Here is a 27,614-nt window from a genome sequence, read left to right on the forward strand (position 1 = left end):
TCCCTAATTGCATAAGGCTAAGCATTGCTTTTCCTTGCATGAGACTAAGCATTGTCTCCTTTTCTTGCATAAGGCTAAGCACTGCCTCCCTAATTGCATAAGGCTAAGCTCTGTCTTTCCTTGCATGAGACTAAGCACTCTCTCCTAATTGCATGAGACTAAGCACTGTCTCATTTTCCTTGCATGAGATTAAGCACTGTCTCCTTTTTCTTGCATGAGGCTAAGCACTGCCTCCCTAATTGCATAAGGCTAAGCTCCGCCTTTCCTTGCATGAGACTAAGCACTGTCTCCTAATTGCATGAGACTAAGCACTATCTTCTAATTGTATGAGGCTAAGCACTGCCTCCCTAATTGCATAAGGTTAAGCATCGCCTTATCCTTGCATAATACCAAATGCTACTTCCGTTATGCTACTTGAAATCTAGCACTACTTTCCTGGGGCTAAGCTCTGCCCCAATCTTACACAAGACTAAGCTTTGTCTTGTTTCACTTCGCATATGACCAAGCATCATGTCTTTGCATCTCATGGGCTAAAACATCGCCATTTTGTCCAAAGGCATCATAGTCTGAAGGTATCATCCACATAGCCGGAAGATACCATGCCATGGCCTGAGGACCTCTTAATATTGCACATCATTATTCAAAGGCGTCATGGTTCAGAGGCACCATTCTCATGGCCCGAGAACATCATTCCATGGCCTGCGAATCCTTTATCACGCGATTCATGGCCCAGGACATCATGGTCTAAAGACACCATCCTCATCGTCCAAAGACGACTTTCATGGTCCAAAGGGAATTTGCATCACGTTTAAATTCTTGCAATAATCCCATATATACTTGCATGCATTATGTTTAAGTTTTGCAGGTAATCCAGAAGGTAACCATTCTCTTAACGGGAGCAATCTTCGCTCCGGTTTCCGTTCAATGCTCACATCCTGCAATTATTTCAAACACAGTCAACCACCATCAGTTACCCACTTTTACTTGATAACTATTCAGATACCCGTTCTAAGATACATTCGTTCACGATTTCGTATAAACTCATTTGATATTGTCCTATCTAAAAGATCCTTTCCGAAGCATACGACTATTCCTATAACAACTCCATTGGTTCAGTTCACTGTTGGATCCAGAACTACACACGGCCTGATTCCCGTAACACCAGGGATATGTAGGCAACTCAGAAACCAGAGATCGGCCTCCATTTCTTAAATCATCCCATTCGGTCAAAATCGGTCATCATTTCTTTACCCGACAATTCTTTCATCATTCCCGGGTAAAAATGGACAGTTGTTGATACCCAATTTTTCCCTCATATTTTCTAAACATGCATATATACTTTCAAAATGGCATATTTGCATCATCATTTAGTGTACAAACCTATACAAGTATTTTCTTTTATAATTTTCCATAATTTTTAAAGCTCTAAATCAATTTCTTTCTACATTTTTATTATATAAATATCTAATAATTATCTTTTAAATTATTTTTTCTATAATTGCATTTGCATTTTTAGGCTAATTGCATATTTTTGCAATAATAGCCTATATTCATGTATAATTACATTATTTGTTCCAAAATAGCTTTTTATATTTTTATAATGTTAAGTTATTATTTTTAATCATTTTAGTGCACAAATAATATTTTTTTGTTATTTATTAATTACTTTTATAAATTTTGGGTATTTAAACAACAGCCCAATTTTTAAACCAATTTCGGACTAAATGAATGGCCCAAACACTCAAAATACCTAGCCCAATTACCCCACCCCAAAGCCAAACGACCCATGTCTAATACCTGGTCGCGACCCGCTTCTAAACGACCCGCCCGTCCAATTTTTTGATCTCAGCCATTGATCTCTCAAGATCAATGGCCATCGTCCACTCCCCCTATTAAATTAACCTAACCCAGAACCCTACCCATTTCCCCTTAATCCGCCGCCCCTAAACGCTCAACTCTCATATTCTCTCTTCTGGAGAACCCTAGCTGCCTCCCCCTTAATCCCCTCTCCTAATCCCACTGATAATGGGATTCGACTACCTTCCTCTTGCCATATTCGAATCCTTTTGGTACTGGTTGTCCGTTTGTGATATTACCTAGGTGCTTGCCTAAACATGGCAAGCAATATCTTCCGAAATCAAACTAAAGTGGTTCGAATCTTTGATTTTGAGCATTATTTCGTCTATATACATTCAATACCATACTGTGTATGTTCGATTTTGTTTGGATTCTGCTGATTTACGCTTTCCCTAAAAAAAACTAGGGTTTACAGATTTTCTCTCTTAAATTTATTTCAAATCGATCGCATGTTTCTTTTCCTTGTTTGTTGCTTAGATTATTTTGTTTCCTTATATGTGTGCTCGATTTTGACTACTATATAAACCCCTCCCACATTCCCTTTTGGACAGACTTTGAATTAAACATTTTCACTAAAAAAGCTAAAGATCTTCACTCTGTTGTTCGCTTATTCTCTTGTTCTACTTTGGCTCTTGGCCGGCTAAAAGCCAAGGCCACCGGAATTCCTATTTCTCTCGACCTTCCTTGGGTGTGAGCATTGCCCTGGGTTCCTTGAAGCCCTTGGGCACTTGACGCATCTAAGGTCCTGGATTATACTGCTTTGTTGACATTCAAATTGATTCTGTTCTTTTCTTGTTTGTCCACTTGTCAATCGGTAACTAGTGAGTTCATTAGCCTTTGCAGTGTTCACTCTCTTATATTCCTGAGTAGCATATTCATGCCTATGAAATTGCATAACCTAATATGTTTTTAGACTATCTCTATGTATAACTTTGCTTATGATATGAACCTCTCTACCATTTGCTCATGCCTAAATTGTCAGTTCTAAAATGTATTTGTGTTTAACTTGAGCAATTTAGACTGTTTGAAGTTCGTTTAGCTTAATGTGTTGGTACTTTGAGTGTTTACATTGGTTATATGACATCAGTTTATTTCCTGCCTTGTCCTGGATTTCTATAGTGATTGATTTGTATATGTGATATGCCTAATCCATGCTAAGACCCTCATTCTACCTATGATTTTCTCCTATGATCATTTTATTCACTTAGTATGTCCTTACCCTGCATACCTCTGTATTCCTAGCAACTAGTTGGAACCTTTTAGAATAGCTTCTTAACTTGTGTTCCCTATAACATTTGATTCTGTTTGCCTTATTGGTGTGAGTTGCACTGTTCAACCCCTGGTGGTCAGCATAATTTGACCCTTAGGCTTGAACCTGTTAAGTTAATGTTCTGTTGTTTGTCCTATTTAACATAATGCCTTGCTTATTAATTTTGTAATCCCAGAAGCCATAATCCCCCTTATTAACTTCCTTGGCTCAATGTGCTAAGTGTGGACTTATGATATTAACCTGTCTCTTGAGTTTATTTACCCTATGTGTTGATATGTTTATTGTGTGATTACTCTTGAAATGCTTGTTCCTAAAATGCAAATGCACTTCTTCAAACTCTGCTATTTGACTACTATTTTTATTCTCTTTGATTGTTTACCCTATTCTGAACCTATAATTCTTGGCTGGCTGAAAGCGAAGGCCACAAAAGCTTTCTCTATTAACCTCCTTAGTGTGAGCACTGCTCGGGATCCATTTTGAAACCTTTGTGAACTCTGACACACTAGGGCCTGAGGTTCTTTGGCCATTTTCCTTACTACTCAATTTTGTCCTTCTTTCTGCCTGCTGAATGTGCAAATTGACTTGTGTAAGTGATTTTTTTCTGGATCCTATGATCAAACCATGGTTGTTGGGTTTGGTTCGGGTTCTCCTATGGTTTTTGGGCTATGTTGAGATTTGTGTGGAGAAAAAGCTTAGTTGAAGGCTTGTCAGTGCTGGTATCTTTTGGTCCTGTCTTGGGCCTACTGTTATTGCTTGTATTACTTTGTAATTTATTCATTATTGGGCCTGTAATAATTATATAATAACAATTGGGGTAATAGTGAAATTGGGAAATGGGTATCTCCTAATATTTGCATGAAAAAGGGTAGAAAGCATGTTTATAGGATTTGTGTGATCTATTTGCTATGACTTGTTATATATGAATTCTTTGGGCAGTATTAGAAATCATGTCATTAGGGGATCACACACTCACATAATTAGTATGTTGTCAATGCATGAGTATTCTATCTATTCTTGTGTCTACTGCTATGTGTTGCTAGACAGCATGCCTATAGGAAATAATCGCTAATGACTTCTCCTTAATCTGCTCTTTAACTAATTAATTCGCTATTGCAATCTCATCGTCCATCTAGAAAGCATGCCTATAGGAGCTAATTGTATGAGAATCATGCCTATAGGACATCACTACTCACTTTTCAAACGATGTTTTATTGTTCATCCACGCGATTATTAGGAAGCGTAATAATTTTGAGCACTTCTAATGAGTTTCATTGTTCCTTATTGTATAAATCACCTAGAAATCATGCCTATAGATGTGTCAACTGATAATCTGTAATAAGCCACTTAGCAGTATTTGGCATTTACCAATTGGTAATTTTGAAATCATTAGGTCTAACAATGGCTTGCGCATCTGAATCGGATCATCTAGAAACCATGCCTATAGAGTTTAACAATTGCAATCCTTTCAATTCTGAAAACTACCTAATATGTAAAATCTTTTTGCGTGCATTTGTTTGCCTAATTGTGGAGGCTAATGTGAGCCTTTAATTGGATCTAATTGCAGTCTTATTTGTTTTGAATTGTCGCCTAGTTTTAACATTTTTGAGCAGCCTAAGTCAAGTCTAGAACCACCCAAAAATAGAGGTCCAAATGCCTCCTGGACCACAGACATGGGACGGGTAGTGCACGCATAAGGCATGATTTAGAATCAACTAGTGCACTTTAGGTAATAACTTAAAGATAGTAATCGGGTAGCAGGAGATGATAGTATGTGCCCGCTGAATAATACAAGTAACACCCCATCTTGAGGGAGTTACGAAGTATTATTTATGTTGCATTGGGTGATCCTTTAGGCTAAAAAACTTAGGACCCCCATTTTATCCTTGAATCAAGTGTTTGTATTTACTCAAAGTCTTTGATAATCAAACTTCCCAAACTTCTTGTTTTCTCTGTCTTTGTTTATGTGACTAATTCATATAATTCAAGTTCGGTTGGGACCCACAATTATAGACCTCGGAGAGTGCCTAACACCTTCTCTTCGAGGTAATTTCGAGCCCTTACCCGATCTTCGGTGATGCAAACTGGTCAAACCCGAGTCATATGCAAATAGGTGCCCTAACGTACCTTAAAAACCGTTAGGTGGCGACTCTCCTCTTTTGATACCTCCTTTAAAAGAGTTGTCACATGTCAATGCCCGATTTTGCGAGAAAACGGGGCGCGACAGAACCATGTAGGGACCTTGCCAATTGGGTGAGAACTTCCCCTTGGCTTCATCCTGATGTGGTAAGATCCGCTTTAGCACCAATTGCCCCGGTGCAAATTGCCTTAGTCTGACCTTTTTGTTGAAATCTCTTGCCATTCTGTTCTGGTAGAGTTAATGGTGACATACCGCATTCATTCTCTTTCCATCAATGAGAGCTAGTCGTATCGGCTTTGTACCCATTCTACATCGCTGAGCTCAGCTTCTTGTATAATTCTTAAAGATGGGATCTCTACTTCGGCAGGAATAACCGCTTCAGTACCATAAACCAATAAGTAGGGAGTTGCCCCAGTTGACGTGCGAATCGTGGTACGATACCCGAGCAGAGCAAATGGTAGTTTCTCGTGCCATTGTTTGTAATTATCTATCATTTTCCTCAGTATCTTCCCGATGTTCTTGTTGGTGGCTGCTACAGCTTCGTTCATTTGCGGTCTGTATGCCGTGGAGTTCCTATGCTTGATCTTGATCGTTTCACACATGGCTTTCATCAAATGGCTGTTTAAATTGGCGGCGTTGTCAGTAATGATTGACTGAATTACTATCCTCATGTTGAGTTGTCTCATTATGTCACAGTCGTAGGTTCATCGGGATAGGTAATAATAATGCTGAAAAGAAAAATGTAAAAATAATAATAAATATGAACAGCAATAATGCATTAAAAAAAATCTTTAAAACATCAACAAGTGCGGATTGATGGCTCGAGCAATTATTTCAAAACAGAATACTGAAAAATGTCTCAAATGCTCAAAAGTATTTTTTAAAGTAATTCATGCTAATTTGCCAGGCTACCCAGGAACTCGACGGGCCCGGGATGGTGCAGCGGTCCAGTTCTTGAGAAGATGCTAGTATGCACGAACCAACCTTTAGGAATGGGAATAATCAAAAGAAAGAAAAAGCAAATGGTAACCAAGTTAGTAAGGAATATTAAAACAGTGTTTGCGATATTAAAACATGTTTCACAAAGTCATGCAATAATTCGTATCCTAATTTGGGGACCTTATTGTGCCCGAGGTAGGCTTAAGCTACACGTAGACTTGGAAAAAAATGATGCCAACAGTTGCATCATTTCATTAATGCCAAAAATGTTTACGCAATAATGATCGACACGTTGGCATATTTTTCTCCAAGTAATATACATAGTATGATAGCGTCCATTGGGATTGTAGAAATCCCGTCGGACTTTGGACGAGGTTCATTTTAGCGGGTTGTTACGTTAATAACGCTTCAACCCGTACTAAGTTTAGCATGATGCATGTACATTTCAAGTTGGAGTAGGGTTTCTAGAATGGTCTAGACTGGTACTCCCAAGTGGACAACTTGAGAGGGAAAGGCACGGGATCGTCGATTGCACCACTGATCGACTAGTCTACCGTAAATAAGCCTTTCCGATTTAAAAGGATAATTTTTGAAAGAGCGCAGACACTCATCAAGTGCCGCTATGATGATAGTTGGCAGGAGTGGAGTATGATATGGAGCATTCTTTATGCAGCAATAATAACACGTTGTCAAGTATTTGCATGGTAAATATGTAAAAGCGGTAAATACAATATTAATGTAAAACATGAAAGGCATAAAAGAAAGACAAGGGAAGAAGTTAGTTCATGGAATATATGAGAATGTAATAAAGCAAGCAAGGGAGTAGGGATGAGAGAGGCATGATATAGCAGTCTTTAAACAAATGAAGAGCAGTTAGAGCAAACAAGGGCAAATAGGGAAAAGGATGTGCATGTTATAACAAATTTAAGTAAATAAAGGTGGAGAAGGGAAGGGATGTGCATGTTATAACGGGTTTAAACAAGTAAAGGTAAACGGAAAAGAGATGTTCATGTAATAGCAAAATTTAACAAATAAAGATGGAAAAGGAATGTGTGTTTTATAACAAAGAAAACTAATCCACATAAGCTAAGTTCATTATGGTAAGAGCCTAAGTATCCCCAGTAGAGTCGCCATGCTGTCGCGCTCCGTTTTCTCGCGAAAGCGGGTTTCGACATCGTGACAACTCTTTTTTTTAGAGTGGGATATAGAGTGCTAAAAGAAGAGTCATCACCTAACTATTTTAAGGTGCGTTAGGGCACCTATTTTGCAGATAACTCTGTTTGACTAGTCAACGCCACCAAAGATCGGGTAAGGGCTCAAATTACCTCAAAGAGAAGGTGTTAGGCACTCTTCGATGTCCACAACTGTGGGTCCCGGCCGAACTTAAAATTATGTGAATTAGGCTAAGTGATCAAATAAGCAAAGAGAATATAAAGGTCAAAGAATTTTATTACAAAAATTTTAATACAAATATAGAGATACAACTATTCCAATTCTAATAGCAAACATAGAAAGGAAAAGGGAGGGGGGGTCCTAAGTTTTTTAGCCTAAAGAATCACCCCGTACAACATAAATAATACTTCGTAACTCCCTTAAGGTAGGGAGTTACTCATATTATTTAGCGGGCACAGACTATCATCTCCTGCTACTCAATTACTATATTAAAGTTGTTTACTTAAAAGCGTTCTAATTCAATTCTATGTCGTGCTCTATGCGTACACTAACCGTCCCATACCTATGGTCCAGGAGGTATTTGACCTCTACTTGGTGGTTCTAGACCTTACTTAGGCTGCTCAGAAATGCCAAGACTAGGCGACATACAAAACACATATTGGACTGCATATATGGACAGTTAAGGGCTCAAGTTAGCCTCCACACTTAAGCAACAAATGCACGCGAAACAGGTTTTCATATTAGGCTATTCTGAATTAAGAACCTTAAGCCCTATAGACATGATCTCTATGTGAATTTGAATTAAAACATGCAGACAATTTTAGATGCAAGGTGTTGCTCATCTCTAAATAATTACACGATTGTTGCATGCTTATTTGAGGTTGCATATTTCCAGTTATTTAATCTACAGATATTGTGTCTAAGTGATTTACGCGCTAAATGACAGTGAAATCTATTGGAGAAAGCCCAGAATTACTCATGCTTTTGACAGCGGCCTAAGGGGCAATAAACAGTGTCGAGAAGTGCAGCATTAACAATTATTAAGGCTAATAGTTATATCTTATAGACAGGATCTCTAACGATTGGCACTTGGAACCGATATTATTGTTATACCTTAACCTTATAGGCATGTTTTCTAGGTGAACAGTGTGATACAGTAACAAATGAAATGATTGAAATCCTATAGGCATGATTTCTAGTGGAGATGCTGCAGCAATGCAAATTGAAGGAAAGTTCAGTGATATTTATTTCCTATGGGCAGGTTTTCTAATAACATGTAGCAACAAGGATAATTGAAGCATTTGAGCTCATGCTTTGCTAGTAGACAAGTAGTGTGAGTGTGTACTTCTCCTAATGACATGATTTCTACAGTGCACATAGAGAGTGAAAGGCATATATAGCAAATAAATCATTGAATCCTATAGGCATGTTTCTCTACCCTCGCATGCAAACATCAAAATTTACCCATTTCCATTTTTTACTAACACCCCAATTATTTATTACAAAGTTATTACAAGCCCAATAATGAATAATATTACAAATATTATACAAATAATGACAGTAGGCCCACAACGGGCCCAAAAGAAATACCCAGCACTGTCTAGGCCTTCAACAATTCTCTCGTGGTATACCCAGATTTTCAACAAGGAACCATGTTCCTCATCACAACTCAGAATCCATAGAAGAGCTCAAAGCCAAATCACACAGCCATAGAGCAACCATATTACCTAACCAGCTTACATGTTCATTAGACAATAGGAAGAAGGAATTGGGATAATTCAGGTTTCAGTAGTAGGAAAAGTGACTAAAGACCCAAATCCTAGTGTGTCAGAGTTCACAAGGGTCTCAAATAGACCCCAAGTAGTGCTCACACTAGGGAGGTCAGTAGTAAGAGCCTTGGCAACCTTGGCTTTCAGCTGGCTAAGAATGAGAGATTCAGAATAGCATAGGTAAAAGATGAGGGAGAGTGGACAATGGTTGAGGGACAGGAGTTGAGAAAATGCACTTATATATTAAAGTAGACATAGCAAAGCTGAGCATACAGAGCAGCTAATCAAACAGGTCATATGACTTAGAAACAAGTTCAGCAGGATTTCAACACTTAACAAAATAACAGATAAATAACCACATATTGAAAGAGTTCGGGTAGAAATAAGTTTGTGAGATTGACAGAAGTTATCATACACAGGTGCATAATACCAACAAGTTTAAATAAGGCATTGACTTAGAGATTTGAAGCCTAAAGGTCTTAATTATGTCAAACATAGTATGGAAACACAAGCTAAGATGGCCATTCTAAAAGTTTCAAACAGTCATTAGGTATAAGACTAAGCAAAACAGAAACATGTTGTGAGGGAGTAGATCATAGTTGATAGAAAAGGTCTTAGCACAGATTATAACACATTACATATGCAAGACTATCATTGCAAAGATTCAGAACAGAGTAAACTTCATGTCAAATAGCAAATATAGGCATTCAGGTATTGACACGGCTGACTAATTAACTAAAGAAGGTACATGTTATGTCAGGGATTCATCCTAATATCATGAAACAGTTTAAAACAGGGTAGGGAAAACAAGTTGTGGTAACTATTCTAAAACCTCAAGCAATCACTAAAGGGGTATGGGATCAAGTGAGCATGCTGAGTGACAAAAATAGCAGAGAAACAAGTCATAGGTTATTACAAATGTGAGGCATTCACTACAGAGATTCATAAAAAGCAGGTAAGCATATTCATGAACACTCAGGCATCAATGCACTAGCTAAATGAGCTTAGTAAGGTTTAGGTTATCCAAGTTAGACATAGACAATCTCAGAACTAGCAGCATTAGGAGAAGTTAAATGCTAAAGAGACTTAAAACGAGTGTAACGTTAACAGAGTTGTGCATAAAATAACCCAGAGACACATTAAGCCATAGATTTCAGAAGTGAGAACACATGAAAATCAGAGACATATAAAAATGCAATTGCAAATGGTCAAGCGACTTATCAATTAAACGGACAATAATAAAGAACAAAAGATCCACAAGAACCCATAATCTCAGGAGCTTCAAAAGAACCCCGGGCAATGATCGCACCAAGAGAAAGTTCGAATAATAGAATCTCAATGGCCTTTGCTTTTAGCCGGCCAAGAACAAAGTACAGAACAAGAGAATGAGGGAATCACAGAACAAAGTTCCAATTTTAGTGAAAGTATATCGATTAAGGTCTCTCCTAAAGAGGAATGGGGAGGGGTTTATATAGTAGTAGGAATCAAGTGAATAAACAAGGAAAACAATCAATCAAACATAAATATGGAAAGAAAGTACCACATGCTATCAGTAAATGGAACGGGCAAAAAGGAAAAGTATAAAATTCCGAACCCTAATGCGACAGAAATCAAGGAATCGACCAAAGGTTTTGGTGAATCGGCTTCATATAGCCTTGCCATAAATGTATATAGACGGAATACCGTCTAGATCTTGAATATTGAAGATGGTTTTAACATGATTCAGGCCTGATATTTGCCAAAAATAGGCAAGTACTAAGTGATACTGAAAATCATGTAAGTAACACGGAGATGGAGCATATATGGAAGGCAAATTGTGGAGAGATTCAATTAATTTACCTTTGATTTCTGGGCTTAAATTTGCTCCGACGTAAATTTTTCTGTCTGGCCAATGTGTAAATAGCACTATAGCGTCGAGTTCTTCAGTAGTTGTCTTAATATTTTCATTTTCTTCTGGCTCTTGAATAACATCGAGTCTCGAATCAACATCAGTTTATCCTGGTATGCCTTCAGTTGAGGTCTTTGCACCAACATCCTCAACCAAGTTCTGTAGGTTCTATTTCGCGTCTGCATCATTGGTTACCATGCTTGTAATCACCACTAAATTGATAATTCTTGAAGCTTGCTAATCTCTACGGATTTGACGGATTCCCCACTGTAAAGGAAATTTGATAACTTGATGTAATGTGGATGGGACGGCATCCATATCGTCAATCCATGGTCTTCCCGTAATTATATTATATGCCATGTCTGCGTCTATCACCTGAAACTTTGTATCCTTGACAACTCCATTCGCTAACGTGGTAAGCACAACTTCCCCTTTTTTGATAATGCTTGAATTATCAAACCCGGACAAATACCATGCCTTTGGTATCACCTTGTCATTAGCTTGCATTTTGTTTACCACCTTTAGTAAAATGATGTTCACTGAACTACCTGGATCAATCAAAACTCATTTTACATTAGTATCATGTACAAGTAAAGATATTACAATGCATCGTTATGAGGAATCATCAAGTCGTCCGCATCTTCATTATCAAATGTTATATTGTCACCATCCAAGACCTGGCGAACTCGCTTCTCGTGAGTTACCGTGACTTTTGACGTCTTTTTTGCAGTTGTATATGTTACCTCATTGACCTCATCTCCCCCAGTTATTACACTGACTGTTCTTTTTGGTGAATGAGGTTTCAGGGTTTCCTGTATGTTCTTCATATATGATTGTCTTCCTTTCTCACTAAACAAATCAGTAAGATAACCTTGCTTCAACAAATGCTTGACTTTTCCCTACAGAAGTCTATAATCTGTTGTTCTATGACCATGATCATTGTGAAACTCGCACCAAAAATCTGGATTTCTTTTGCTTGTATCAAATCTCATTTATTTATGCCACCGCACCTTATCTCCCATACCTCTTAAAACAACTACTAACTCGGAGGTGCTGACATTAAAGCTGTGATCTCATATCCTCGCGTGTGTATTGGAATCGTTGCTTCGTGCATCCCGTTCCTTTCTGAACCTAGATGAAGCACGCGTATGTTTTTGCCTTGGTCTTGAGTCGAATCGTGCGTTCTCTTGTTTAGATCGAGAGTCTCGCCCTGCATGTCCCATGTAAGGCTCGTACCTATTTTTTCCGATCCTTTTTTCTGATTCTGAACGACTCGATCTTGTTCTTTCATTGGCCATTGGTTGTGCGATCGTATCTTCCTCTATCCGCAACTTTGTATTGTACATGTTGTACACATCTTTCCAAGTTGTTGCTAGGAATTCTAGCAAACTTTCCTTCAGCCTTCTCGTGGCGTCTGAACTTTTCTCATTTAAATTGTTCGTGAATGCCATAGCTGCCCAGTTATTAGGTACTCGAGGTAACATTATCCTCTCCCGCTGGAATCTATATACGAATTCCCTAAGTAATTATGTATTCCCTTGTTTTACCTTAAAGATGTCTTCCATCATTTTTTCAACTTTCTGAGATCCCGAATGCACTTTTATAAATGAATCTGCAAGCTCAGCAAAAGAATCAATAGAGTTTTCAGGTAAAAGAGAATACCATGTTAACGCTTTTTTCGTGAGTGTTTCGCCAAACTTTTTAACCAAAATCGATTCGATTTCTTGCTTGGTTAAATTGTTGCCTTTCACGCCAATTGTGAACGCAGTCACGTGATCTCGAGGGTGAGTTGTTCCATCATATTTTGGAATATCAAGCATTTTAAGTTTTTTAGGAATTGGCAAAAGTGTTGCACTTGGCTTCCAGGGTTGTTGTGAATACTTGTCAATATCCACCCTTTTGATCACGGGTGGCACGCCAGGTATTTGCTTTATGCGTTCGTTTTTCTCCTTCAATTGTTTCTGCAAAGTTAATACCAAACTTTATAAATTAAAATTATTTGGTATACCTGACCCTCCCTCACGAGATTCGTTAGGAATTTCTCCACTTTCAGAATTGTCAAGCCATGAACATGGACCTTCCATGGTTGTTGTATTGACCGGTGGAGGAGTTTATGGCGCATTGGGCAATCCTCTAATAAAAGCTTGTAGTGCACTATTCACGTATTCTGCAATCAATTGCTTTAGAGCGTCTTGCTATACCAAAATTGGTTTGTCCCCTTGTTGATCATCAGCGCGTGATGTAGACCTTTTAGGTGAACCTCCACGGGATTACTGAGGGGATCCCATTGGAGAGTGGAGTGGTGGAGTTCCATCTTGTTGGTTCAGCTAATCGTTTTCATTAATCGTTGACATAGTTGGTTGTCAAATAATAGAATTTGGAAAGTGAAAAGATTATCAGATTCCCGGTAACACAACCAATTTATTTAACCAAAAATAAATTTCTCGGTCAAAGTCAATATTTAGAAGAAAACGGGTTACTAATAACCAAGATTTACTTCAATTTTCCAATAATCTTAAGAAGAATAGAAACAATAATGGATACGATTAGGAAAGAACAATAAGGAATGAACTGACAATCACTCCCCAAAATCAAGACTTAAACTTGAAGAGTAAAGCAAAGAATTATAGTATGTATTTCAGTGATAATCGTAACCTGTCCTTACAAATGAGATTCTTATCCTTATATAGGAGCATATAATCATAACGGTTCTCACATTTAATTTTGGCTTATTAGAGGTATTAATTGTATTGATTGTCTGTTACCATAGACATCCGTAATTGGCATATTTATAACTAAAGATTCCTTGTAACTGCTCTGATTTCCCTTCCTTATTACTTCTGGTTCATGTATCTTACTATATTTCCTTCTTTGTAGCCTTCATTCATTTTGTTCCTGCTTCTCCTTTGGCAGCTGTCAGGTCCGTTTCTTTTCTCTATGCTACCCCGTGGGTATTTCTCTCGTACCTTCCTTGCATTCTTAATTCAGTTAATTGAAAGTGCCACTTGTCGCTATATCAACACTCCACGCGTCATGCCTCATCAGTTTACTGATGTTTCACGTGTCATGTCTTTTTTTCCACCAATACAGCAATATGCGATAACGTGGCAAAGTGTTCAGAGTGGAAGAGATTGAGATTGGAGGATTAAGATGATGGTTAGAAGGAAATAGCACGGGAATGAATAAAAAAGAAAGTTAAATCAATTGGATAATAAAAGGAACTTCTTAAGAGAGAGGCGAATGATTAGCCTAAGAGATACAGAGCTTCTTGATGTATGATAGTACAATATAGTGAAAACGAAACAATTGGAACACCAAAAAAACTAGTTTAGAAATATAGGGAGAAATAAAAAATAAAGTGGAAAGACTAAATACAGCCCCAAAGAGCGTGTCTATGACGAAAGTCATTATTCCATAAAAAATATTTTTCGGTGTTTGTTGGTGCACGAAAAATGTGCCTACAAAATTACATTAAAATTTAATAATGATATTGGAAAATCAGATAATAGTATTTTTTTAAAATAATTGTATACTAAAAGTTGATAATAATAATAATAGTAGTAGCAGCAACAACAACAACAATAGTATTTAGGTGTTAATTTAAGCAAATAATATGAAGTTTGGAATTTAAATATTTTTTTTAAAAAAATAACTTCCTACAATCAAACATTAGAAATTAAGTAATTCAGGAAAATAAAAATTACTTTCCTCGTACAAACATACCCCTAAGGAGTATATTAATTTTTCTCCTTGTTTGAATGCCGAAGACATTGGAATGGAAAGTAAAAGCTTTTTAATTATTTTTTTCCCAACTAGTTCAATGAAAGGTTTTGGAGGAACTTCTTCCTCCATTTATTTATTTTTACTTTATCCAATTATCTTTCCACCCATGCAAATTGCAACTAAGCAATGAGAAACATCTATATTATATTAAAAGAACAAAGACCCTAGCAAAATGTCTGTGATGACCCAAAAGGTCATCTTATGCTTTAGAACTCGAATCTGCGCTTTTAAGCCTTAAAAAAACTCATTTTTATCCTTCTCGATTTGTGTGCGCAGTCCGGACAGGTTTCCGAAAAGCTTTTATGTTGAAAATTGATGAAAATAAGAATTTATGTCTTAAAAGTTAATTTTAGTTGATTTCTGTCAATATTTTTGGTAAACGGGCTCGGATCCATATTTTGACGATTCCGGTGGGTCTGTATCGAATTATGGGACGTGGGCGTATGCCCAGAATCGAATTCGGAGGTCCCTAACTCAAGTTATGAATTTTTGATGAAAATTAAAAGTCTAAAAATTAATTATTTTTAAGAATTGATTGATGTTTGGCATTGTTAGTATCGGGTCTGTATTCTGGTTCCGGAGCCCGTTTCATGTTCATTATGATATTTAAGACTTGTCTCGTAAAATTTGATGAGAAACGGAGTTGATTTGACGTGATTCGGACGTCCAGTTGAGAAAATAGAAATTTTAAAATGTTCTTGAGAATTTCACTTGATTTGGTGCTAAATTCGTAGTTCTAGGTGTTATTTTGACGATTTGATCGCGCGAGCAAGTTCGTATGACATTTTTAGACTTGTGTGCATGTTTGGTTTGGAGTCCCGAGGGCTCGAGTGAGTTTCGGATAGGCTACGGGATGTTTTGGACTTTGAAAATCTGGTATTTTGTTGCAGCAGGTGTTCTGGCATGTCCTTCTTCGCGTTCGCGAAGGTACTCTCACGAACGCGAAGAGTAAACTAGGCAGCTGAAGATTTCTTCTTCGTGAACGCGAAAGCGTGGTCGCAAACGCGAAGCGATGGGGGGCGTTACCCTTCGCGAACGCGTAGTGTTAGGCATTGGGGAGGGAAAGTCAGCCATTCCTTCATCGCGAACGCGAGCAATGACTCGCGAACGCGAAGGCCAGAGGGAGTAACCATCGCGAACGCGAGCTGGTTCTCGCAAATGCGTAGGCTTTGTAGCCAGTGTCCTTCGCGAACGCGACAGGGCTCTCGCGAACGCGATTAACACTGTCGCCCAGCACTTAACAGAATCCAAAACGGGATTTTAGCCAAAAAATTATTTTTCTCAAAAACCAAACGGTGAGAGACGATTTTTCAAGAGGCATTTCTTCCCCAAATTATTGGTAAGTGATTCTAAACCATTTTCTTTCAATTACCCATTACATTTTATAAATTATTAACCTAAAATCTAGAGTTTTCATAGTAGAATTAAGGGTTAGGGTAGAAACTAGGGATTTCGAAAATTTGAGGATTTAGACCCCAATTTGAGGCCGGATTCCAAAACTAATTACATATTCAGGCTTAGGGGTGAATGGGTAAAAGGATTTTGGTCCGAACCTCGAATTTTGACCAAGCGGGTCCGGGGTCAATTTTTTGACTTTTTGGAGGAAAATTTGGGAAATTTAATTTATGAAATATAGTTGATTCCTTTAGCAATATTTGATATCATTGAGTCATTTTTGAATAGATACGAGTGGTTTGGAGGTGAATTCCAAAGGAAACGCTCTGATTGAGAATTAAGTGGCCTTCGGAGCGAGGTAAGTGTTGTGTCTAACTTTGGCTTGAGGGAATAGGTATTGTGTGAGTATTTGCTACGTGTTTTGTTGTTGAATACGACGTATAGTTAAGGTGACGAGCATCTATACGTTGTGGTCGAGTCACAGCATGCCAGTGAAATTCCATTTCTTGCAAATTTGTAGTCTTAAATCTTGTTATCCATGCTTATTGTTGTTGTTGAAATATTGGGAGACTTGTATCCGGTTCCACCAAGGTCGATAAAATTGTGAATACTGATTCGAGTTTGAGATGTTAAATTGTGAAAGTAATCATTGATGAAATATTGATTTCTTGTGAAACTTCTCTCTATCCGTTGTTATTGATTCTATGAATTGTGAGGAAGAGTGTAAAGCACGAAGGGTGATGCCGTGCATGATTTATTTATATTGTGAGGAAGAGTGTAAAGCAGGAAGGGTAATGCCGTGCATAATTTAATTATATTGTGAGGAAGAGTGTAAAGCGCGAAGGGTGATACCGTGCATAATTTATTTATATTATGAGGAAGAGTATAAAGTACGAAGGGTGATGCCGTGCATGAATTATTTATATTATGAGAAAGAGAGTAAAAGCACGAAGGGTGATGTCGTGCAGTCTTATTTGTTATTTGGTGAGGTTGAGAGTAAAAGCACGAATGGTGATGCCGTGCAGTTTTCCTTTGTTGTTTTAATTGCTCAATTCGTTTAAGAATTTTCTGTTTAATTCTGTCTTTTCATTATTATCACTCTTCATGTTGTATTCCCCCACTATATGCCCCCTTCCCAATATTTCTGCGTAATTGCTTTATTTACTGTTGTTGCCACTAGCATGATTATACTGTTCAGGTTATATGTGGGTGTCTTGTCCTAGCCTCGTCACTACTTCGCCGAGGTTAGGTTCGACACTTACCAGTATATGGGGTCGGTTGTACTGATGCTGCATTCTGCACTTTCTGTGCAGATTTTGATACCGGCTCAGGTTGATCGAGATTTGCTACTGGTCCGCTGTCTGAAGACTCAAGGTAGATCTATCGGCGTTCACAGACCTTGAAGTCCCCATCTATCTTTTACGTCCTACTGTTTTCTTTCATTCATACAGGTGTATTTCTTTCAGACTATTACTTGTCATAAATTCTAGAATGCTCGTGAATTGTGACTCCAGATCCGGATGGTAGCCGTTAATACAGTTTTATGATATTCCGCACTTATTATATTTCATCTTAGTTAACTATTATTAATTATTGAATGGAAATAAGGAATTGGTTAATGATTCTCTAACGTTGGCTTGCCTAACAAGTGAAATGTTAGGCGCCATCACGGTCCCGTCGGTGGAAAATTTCGGGTAGTCACAGTTGGTATCAGAGCATTAGGTTGCTTAGGTCTCACGATTCACGAGCAAGCTTAGTAGAGTCTGGAGGATCGACACGGAGACGTCTGTGCTTATCTTCCAGAGGCTATGAAGTTTAGGAACAAGTTTCACTTCTATTCTCCTCTGTCGTGCGATTTTGCTTTCTCAATACTGATTGAACTCTTCTACTCTTATTCTCTCGCAGATGGCGAGAACATATACCGCTTCCTCAGCTGAGCAGCAACCAGAGCTTCCAGTGACAACTCCCACGCAGGGTAGAGGTCGAGGCTGAGGCCGTGCCAAAGGCCGAGGCAGGGGCAGGGCTCAGCCTAGGGCCCGAGCAGCAGCCCCAGCAGTGGAGCCTCAGATAGAGCTTGACAAGGAGGTTCCAGCCCAGACTGTTCCTGCCGGACCAGCTCAGGTTCCAGAGGGGTTCATTGCCACCGCAGTACTTCAGGACGCTTTGGTCCGTTTGGTGGTCCTTATGGAAAGTGTGGCCTAGACTGGCATATTTCCCATGGCACCAGCAGTCTCTCAGGCTGGAAGAGGAGCCCAGACTCCTACCTCTCCCGCTCCAGAGCAGATAGCTCCCCAGTATCAGGCTCCAACAGCTCAACTAATCGAATTAGTTCAGCAGGTTATTACGGCACAGGTCGGAGATGGGCCAGCTATGTCTTCTGAGGCCTTATAGAGATTAGACAAGTTTATCAAGCTCTTTCCTGTTCACTTCAGCGGTGCTCCTTCAGAGGATCCCCACGAGTATCTTGACAGTTGTCACGAGGTATTACGGAATATGGTTATAGTGGAGACCAATGGGGTCAATTTTGCTGCATTTCAGATTACGAGTTCCGCCAAGAAATGGTGGAGAGATTACTTGTTGACCAGACCAGCTGGGTCGCCTGCTCTTACTTGGGACCAGTTCTCTTAGCTCTTCATAGAGAAGTTTCTGCCTATCACATTGAGAGAGGAGCGTCGCCGTTAGTTTGAGCGTCTCCAGCAGGGCAGTATGACTGTTACTCAGTATGAGACCCGTTTTGTGGATTTGGCCCATCATACTATTCTTCTGCTTCCCACCAAGAGAGAGAGTGAGTGAGGAGGTTTATTGATGGACTTGCTCAGCCTATCAGATTGCAGATGGATAAGGAGACGGGGAGTGATTTCTTTTCAGGCGGTGCTAATGTCGCCAGACGAGTCGAACTGGTTCTTACTCAGGGAGGTCAGGGGTCTGACAAGAGACCTCATCATTCTAGTGAGTTCAGCGGTGCCTCACCTAGAGGCAGGAGTACTTTTGGTAGAGGCCATCCTCCCAGGTCATTTCATTCAGCGCTTCAGGCATCTCACGGTGCCTCAGGTGGTCGTGGCCCTCAGATGCATTATTCCGACCAGCTAGCCTACAATGCACCACCAGATCCTATTAGTGCACCTCCACTCCAGAGTCATCAGGGTGGTTATTCAGGTCGACAGGGTCAGTTTCAGGGTCAGCAGTCACAGCAGCCGAAGTTATGTTATACTTGTGGTGATCCGAGGCTCATTGCTAGATTTTGCCCTCGGGAAACGGGCACCTCACAGCATCAGAGTTCTCGTGCCATGGTTCCAGCACCAATTGCTGTACCACCTGCTCAGCCAGCCAGAGGCAGAGGTCAGGTAGCCAGAGGTAGAGGCCAGACTGTTAGAGGTGGAGGTCTGACTGTTAGAGGTGGAGACCAGCCAGCTAGAGGTCGTTCCAGGGACGTAGTTCAGGGTGGTGGGGCCCAGCCCTGGGGTTATGCTTTCCCAGCTAGGCCTGAGGCTGAGTCATCTAACGATGTTATCACAGGTACTGTTTTAGTTTGTAGTAGAGATGCTTCAGTTCTATTTGATACGAGATCTACTTACTCCTATGTGTCATCCTATTTTGCTTCCTATTTGGTTGTGCCCCATGATTCTTTGAGTGCTCCTGTGTATGTGTACACATCAGTGGGAGATGCTATTGTTGTAGATCGTGTTTATCGTTCGTGTGTGGTCACCATTGGGAGTCTTGAAACTCGTGTAGATCTCCTAATTCTCGACATGGTTGATTTTGATGTCATACTGGGTATGGATTGGCTGTTACCTTATCATGCTATATTAGATTGTCACGCCAAGACAGTGACCTTAGCCTTGCAGGGGTTGCCTCGATTAGAATGGAGAGAAAATCTTGGCCATTCTGCCAGTATGGTTATCTCTTATGTGAAGGCTCGGCATATGGTCGAGAAAGGGTGTTTAGCTTATTTGGCTTATGTCCGCGATTCTAGTGCGGAGGTTCCTTCCATAGATTCGGTGCCGGTTGTTCATGAGTTTTCAGAGGTGTTTCCTGCAGACCTGTCGGGGATGCCACCCGACAGGGATATTGATTTTTGCATTGATTTGACTCAGCCTATTTCCATTTTTCCATATCGCATGGCTCCCCCAGAGTTGAAAGAATTGAAGGAGAAGTTGCAAGATTTGCTTGATAAGGGTTTTATTAGACCTAGTGTCTCACCCTGGGGTACACCTGTGTTGTTTGTGAAGAAGAAAGATGGATCGATGAGGATGTGTATAGATTATCGGCAGTTGAACAAAGTCACCATCAAGAACAAGTATCCATTGCCGAGGATTGATGATTTATTTGATGAACTTCAGGGTGCCAAGGTGTTTTCAAAGATTGATTTAAGATCTGGCTACCATCAGTTGAGGATTAGGGCATCCGATGTTCCTAAGATAAGTTTTCGGACTCGGTATGGGCATTATGAGTTTCTAGTGATGTTATTTGGGCTGACAAATGCCCCAGCAACATTCATGGATTTGATGAACTGGGTGTTCAAAATCTACTTGGATTCCTTTGTGGTTGTGTTTATTGATGATATCTTGATCTACTCCCACAGTCGAGAGGAGCATGAGCAGCACCTTCGGATCGTTCTTCGGACTCTAAAAGACAGCTAGTTATATGCTAAGTTCTCAAAATGCGAGTTTTGGTTGAGTTCAGTTGCTTTCTTGGGTCACGTTGTATCAGTAGAGGGTATTCAGGTGAATCCTAAGAAGATTGAGGCAGTCCAAAATTGGCCTAGACCCACATCAGCTACAGAAATCCGTAGTTTCCTGGGTTTGGCGGGCTATTACCGTCGATTTGTGGAGGGGTTTTCATCCATAGCAGCCTCGTTGACCAGATTAACCCAGAAGGGTTCCCCATTCAGGTGGTCAGACGAGTGTGAAGCGAGCTTTCAGAAGCTCAAGACAGCTTTGACTACGGCACCGGTATTGGTGTTACCCACATGTTCAGGATCTTATACAGTATATTGTGACGCATCTCGTATTGGTCTGGGTGCCATATTAATGCAGGGTGGCAAGGTTATTGCATATGCTTTACGGTAGCTGAAGGTTCACGAGAAGAATTACCCTGTTCATGATCTAAAGCTAGCAGCCATTGTTCACGCGCTGAAGATTTGGAGGCACTATCTTTACGGCGTGCCATGTGAGGTATTCACTGATCATCGGAGCTTGCAATATTTGTTCAAGCAGAAGGAATTCAATTTGAGGCAGAGAAGGTGGTTGGAGCTATTGAAAGACTATGATATCACCATATTGTATCATCCCGGGAAGGCCAATGTGGTGGCCGATGCTTTGAGTAGAAAATCAGCTAGTATGGGTAGCCTTGCATATATTCCAGTGGGTGAGAGACCGCTTGCATTGGATGTTCAGGCCTTGGCCAACCAGTTCATGAGGTTGGATGTTTCTGAGACCAACCGTATTCTAGCTTGTACAGTTACTCGGTCTTCTTTGTTTGAGCGCATCAGAGATCGGCAGGATGACGATCCTCATTTACTTGTCCTTAGAGACACAGTACGGCACGGTGGTGCCAAGCAGGTTACTGTTGGAGATGACGGAGTTTTGAGGATGCAGGGTCGTATCTGTGTGCCTAATGTGGATGGACTTCGTGAGTTGATCCTTAAGGAGTCCCACAGTTCCCGGTATTCTATTCATCCGGGCGCCGCCAAGATGTATCAGGACTTGAGGCAGCATTATTGGTGGAGGCGAATGAAGAAGGACATAGTTGTCTATGTAGCTCGGTGCCTAAATTGCCAGCAGGTAAAGTGTGATCATCAGAGACCTGGTGGTTTACATCAGAGGTTAGAAATTCTTGAGTGGAAGTGGAAGTGTATCACTATGGATTTTGTTGTTGGACTCCCACGGACTCAGAGGAGATTCGATGCAGTTTGTGTTATTGTGGACAGGCTGACTAAGTCAGCGCATTTCATTCCTGTGGCAGTTACATATTCCTCGGAGCGATTAGCAGAGATTTATATTTGGGAGATCGTCCGTCTTCACGGTGTTCCCGTGTCTATCATTTCTGATCGAGGTATGCAGTTTACCTCGCACTTTTGGAGGGCAGTACAACGTGAGCTGGGTACGCGGGTTGAGTTGAGCACAACATTCCATCCTCAAACGGACGGGCAGTCCGAGCGTACTATTCAGATCGTGGAGGATATGCTCCGCGCTTGTGTTATAGACTTTGGAGGATCGTGGGATCAGTTCTTGCCCCTTGCAGAGTTTGCGTACAACAACAGCTACCAGTCGAGCATTCAGATGGCTCCCTATGAGGCGTTATATGGTAGGCGGTGTCGGCCGTCAGTTGGGTGGTTCGAGCCGGGAGAGGCTCGGTTGTTAGGCACAGACTTAGTACAGGATGCCTTGGATAAGGTCAAGATTATTCAGGTTCGACTTCGCACAACTCAGTCCAGGCAGAAGAGTTATGCCGACCGTAGAGTTCATGATGTTGCATTCATGGTCGGAGAGAGGGTGTTACTTCGGGTATCACCCATGAAGGGTGTAATGAGGTTCGGAAAGAAGGAAAAGTTGATCCCTAGATATATCGGACCTTTTGAGATTCTGGAGAGAGTGGGAGAGGTGGCTTACAGGCTTGCATTTTCACCTAGCTTAGCATCTGTTCATCCGGTATTCCATGTGTCCATGCTTCGAAAGTATCACGGTGATCCGTCCCATGTGTTAGATTTCAGCTCTGTCCAGTTGGACAAGGATTTGACTTACGAGGAGGAGTCGGTGGCAATTCTAGCCCGGCAAATTTGCAAATTTAGATCAAAGAATTACCCTTCAGTTCGGGTGCAGTGGAGGGGTTAACCTATTGAGGCAGCTACTTGGGAGTCCGAATCCGATATGTGGAGTAGATATCCCCACCTTTTCACCAGCCCAGGTACTTTTTTATGTCCGTTCGAGGACGAACAGTTGTTTTAGAGGTGGAGAATGTGATGACCCAAAAGGTCATCATATACTTTAGAACTCGAATCTACTCTCTTAAGTATTAAAAATCTCATTTTTACCCTCCTTGATTTGCGTGCACAGTCTGGACAGGTTTCCGGAAAGCTTTTATGTTGAAAATTGATGAAAATAAGAATTTATGCTTTAAAAGTTAATTTTAGTTGACTTTGGTCAACGTTTTTGGTAAACGGGCCCGGATCCGTGTTTTGACGGTCCCGGTGGGTTCGTATCGAATTATGGGATCTGGGCGTATGCCCGAAATCGAATTCGGAGGTCCCTATCTCAAGTTCTGAAATTTTGATGAAAATTAAAAGTCTGAAAATTAATTATTTTTACGAATTGATTGATGTTTGGCATTATTAGTATCGGGTCCGTATTCTGGTTTCGGAGCCCGGTACATGTTCATTATGATATTTAAGACTTATCTGTAAAATTTGGTGAGAAACGGAGTTGATTTGACGTTATTCGGACGTCAAGTTGAGAAAATAGAAATTTTAAAGTGTTCTTGAAAATTTCATTTGACTTGGTGCTAAATTCGTAGTTCTAGGTATTATTTTGGCGATTTGATCGCGCGAGCAAGTTCGTATGACATTTTTAGACTGGTGTGCATGTTTGGTTTGGAGCCCCGAGGGTTCGGGTGAGTTTCGGATAGGCTACGGGATGTTTTGGACTTTGGAAATCTGGTATTTTGCTGCAGCAGGTGTTCTGGCATGTCGTTCTTCGCGTTCGCGAAGGTACTCTCGCTAACGCGAAGAGTAAACTGGGCAGCTGAAGATTTCTTCTTCGCGAACGCAAAGGCGTGGTCGCGAACGCAAAGCGATGGGGGGCGTTACCCTTCGCGAACGTGACACACCCATCGCAAACGCATAGTGTTAGGCATTGGGGAGGGGAAGTCAGCCATTCCTTCATCGCGAACACGAGCAATGACTCGCGAACGCGAAGGCGGGGGGGAGGAGGGGGTAACTATCGAGAACGCGAGCTGGTTCTCGCGAACGCATAGGCTTGGTAGCCAGTGCCCTTCGCGAACGCGACAGTTCTCTCGCGAACGCGATGACCACTGTCGCCCAGCACTTAACAGAATCCAAAATGGGATTTTAGCCAAAAATTTATTTTTCTCAAAAACCAAACGGTGAGAGACGATTTTTCAAGAGCCATTTCTTCCCCAAATTGTTGGTAAGTGATTCTAAACCATTTTCTTTCAATTGCCCATTACATTTTATGAATTATTAACCTAAAATCTAGAGTTTTCATGGTAGAATTAGGGGTTAGGGTAGAAACTAGGAATTTCGGATATTTGAGGATTTACACCCCAATTTGAGGTCGGATTCCAAAACTAATTACATATTCGGGCTCGGGGGTGAATGGGTAAAAGGATTTTGGTCCGAACCTCGGATTTTGACCAAGCGGGCCCGCGGTCGAATTTTTGACTTTTTGGAGGAAAATTTGGGAAATTTAATTTATGAAATATAGTTGATTCCTTTAGCAATATTTGATATCATTGAGTTATTTTTGAATAGATACGAGTGGTTTGGAGGTGAATTCCAAAGAAAAAGCTCTGATTGAGAATTAAGTGGCCTTCGGAGCGAGATAAGTGTTGTGTCTAACTTTGGCTTGAGGGAATAGGTATTGTGTGAGTATTTGCTACGTGTTTTGTTGTTGAATACGACATATAGTTGAGGTGACGAGCATCTATACGTTGTGGTCGAGTCATAGCATGCGAGTGAAATTCCATTTCTTGCAAATTTGTAGTCTTAAATCTTGTTATCCATGCTTATTATTGTTGTTGAAATGTTGGAAGACTTGTATCCGGTTCCACCAAGGTCGATAAAATTGTGAATATTGATTCGAAGTTGAGATGTTAAATTATGAAAGTAATCATTGATGAAATATTGATTTCTTGTGAAACTTCTCTCTATCCGTTGTTATTGATTCTGTGAATTGTGAGGAAGAGTGTAAAGCACGAAGGGTGATGCCGTGTATGATTTATTTATATTGTGAGGAAGAATGTAAAGAACGAAAGGTGATGTCGTACATAATTTAATTATATTGTGAGGAAGAGTGTAAAGCACGAAGGGTGATGTCGTGCATAATTTATTTATATTGTGAGGAAGGGTGTAAAGCACGAAGGGTGATGCCGTGTATGAATTATTTATATTGTGAGAAAGATAGTAAAAGCAAGAAGGGTGATGCCGTGCAGTCTTATTTGTTTTTTGGTGAGGTTGAGAGTAAAAGCACGAATGGTGATGTCGTGCAGTTTTCCTTTGCTGTTTTAATTGCTCAATTCGTTTAAGGATTTTCTGTTTAATTCTCTCTTTTCATTATTCTCACTTTTCATGTTGTATTCCCCCACTGTATGCCCCCTTCCCATTATTTCTGCGTTATTGCTTTATTTACTGTTGTTGCCACTAGCATGTTTATACTGTTCAGGTTATATGTGGGTGTCTTGTCCTATCCTCGTCACTACTTCGCCGAGGTTAGGTTCGACACTTACCAGTACATGGGGTCGGTTGTACTGATACTGTATTCTGCACTTTCTGTGCAGATTTTGATACCGGCTCAGGTTGATCGAGATTTGCTACTGGTCCACTGTACGGAGACTCAAGGTAGATCTATCGACGTTCACAGACCTTGTAGTCCCCGTCTATCTTTTATGTCCAATTGTTTTCTTTCATTCAGACAATTGTATTTCTTTCAGACTATTACTTATTGTAAATTCTAGAATGCTCGTGAATTGTGACTCCAGATCCGGGTGGTAGCAGTTAATACAGTTTTATGATATTCCGCACTTATTATATTTCATCTTAGTTAACTATTGTTAATTACTGAATGGAAATAAGAAATTGGTTAATGATTCTCTAACGTTGGCTTGCCTAGCAAGTGAAATGTTAGGCGCCATCACGGTCCCGTCGGTGGAAAATTTCGGGTCGTCACAATATCGTTCGCCTTTTTTACCCTTTAAAAATAGAGTTCACGCTAGACAAAATAGTCATTTGGTTATTTCTCTAATATTGGTAATATGAATTGTCATTTAATATTTCCTAATATTTAGGAATTCGAGATCAATTAGATTTTGTGTATTAAAATCTTCCTTATTTGAACTATGTAACGTAATAATTTGTAAAAGAAAAATCAAAATATTTTGTAAAGTGTTTCAAAAAGGTCTTTTACATAAACTTTGAAGCACTTTACTGGAGGGTATATTTTTTGTCATAAACTTCAACAATTAATTCTAAAAAAAGTTAGGTAATCTCGGTAAAAGTTTTAAGCAATTTCAGTTCCTTTTCTAGGTTTATGAGTTTTTTTTTTTTTTTTGGTTCTAAGTTATAAAAAAAATTGAAAACTTGATTGAGGTTTAGGAATATTTCTTTTGAAAAGATTAACCGATTACTTCTTTATAAGAAAAGGATTAATTCTTTATAATTATGTTAGGCAAAAAATTCCTTAATTCTTTATAAATATTTTAGGTAAACTTTTCGTGCACTTTAGCTTTACGAATATTTTTTTGAGTAAAATTCTCAAGCAATTTTACCTTCTTTTTAGGTTTAGGAATATTTATGTATTCCTAATATTTAGGACTTTAAATTTATTAAATTTTACCGTTTATAAAGCCCCTCATTAACTATATAATGTAAGATGATTATAATTTCTTACACCTTTTGTTCATAATTCCTTTTTTTGTTACTAAGAGACACAAAAGCATTGTCATTGAATCTTATAGGCATACCCTTCCATATTTTTAGCATTTTTTAACATAAATCCTCGTAGGTATCTAATATGAATTCATAGCCCTTTTCCGTTTTTAGGATTTCTTTAATTCCTTTAAATTAGAGGTTTTTGTCTTTCTTCATTAAACATAAAAGGTAAATTCAATATTCAAGCTAATTTTGTTAAACATATTCAAGCTTAAATTTTAGTATAACTTATCGAAATAGGTCTTGTGGGAAGAAATTTGAATTTGGAATAAGAATCGAGACCGTACAAACAGTATTATTCACGAAGATAACTGAAGTTTCTCCTCTTCGTTATGGTAAGAACACTCTCCCGCTCTCTTCTTGGTAAATCTCACATTTATAATTCATGCTAAATAAAATTATAATACGAAATATTATGTAATTTTCCTAATAAAGGAGTTTGAAATCAATTAAAATTTTAATGATCTATTGGATAAACTTTATCCTTTCCTTATTGCATTGAGACTATAAACTATAATTTATTTTGTCAATCATAGACTCAAAATCAATGATTATGCAAGTTACGCTAGAGTGCAACTTTGTCTTTCAGGTCCGCTTTATGTTTTTCTATATTAAGGCATGAAAACTGCATTTGACAATTCTAAAAAAGTTTAAATCTTTCTTATGTTTCTAATATTCAAGCTGATGTTTCAAATAGACTAAATTTATATATTATTTTGATTTATGTTTTCTATGAATAT

The sequence above is a fragment of the Nicotiana tomentosiformis genome, chromosome 2 (assembly GCF_000390325.3).
Source record: "Nicotiana tomentosiformis chromosome 2, ASM39032v3, whole genome shotgun sequence".
Classification (NCBI taxonomy): Eukaryota; Viridiplantae; Streptophyta; class Magnoliopsida; order Solanales; family Solanaceae; genus Nicotiana; species Nicotiana tomentosiformis.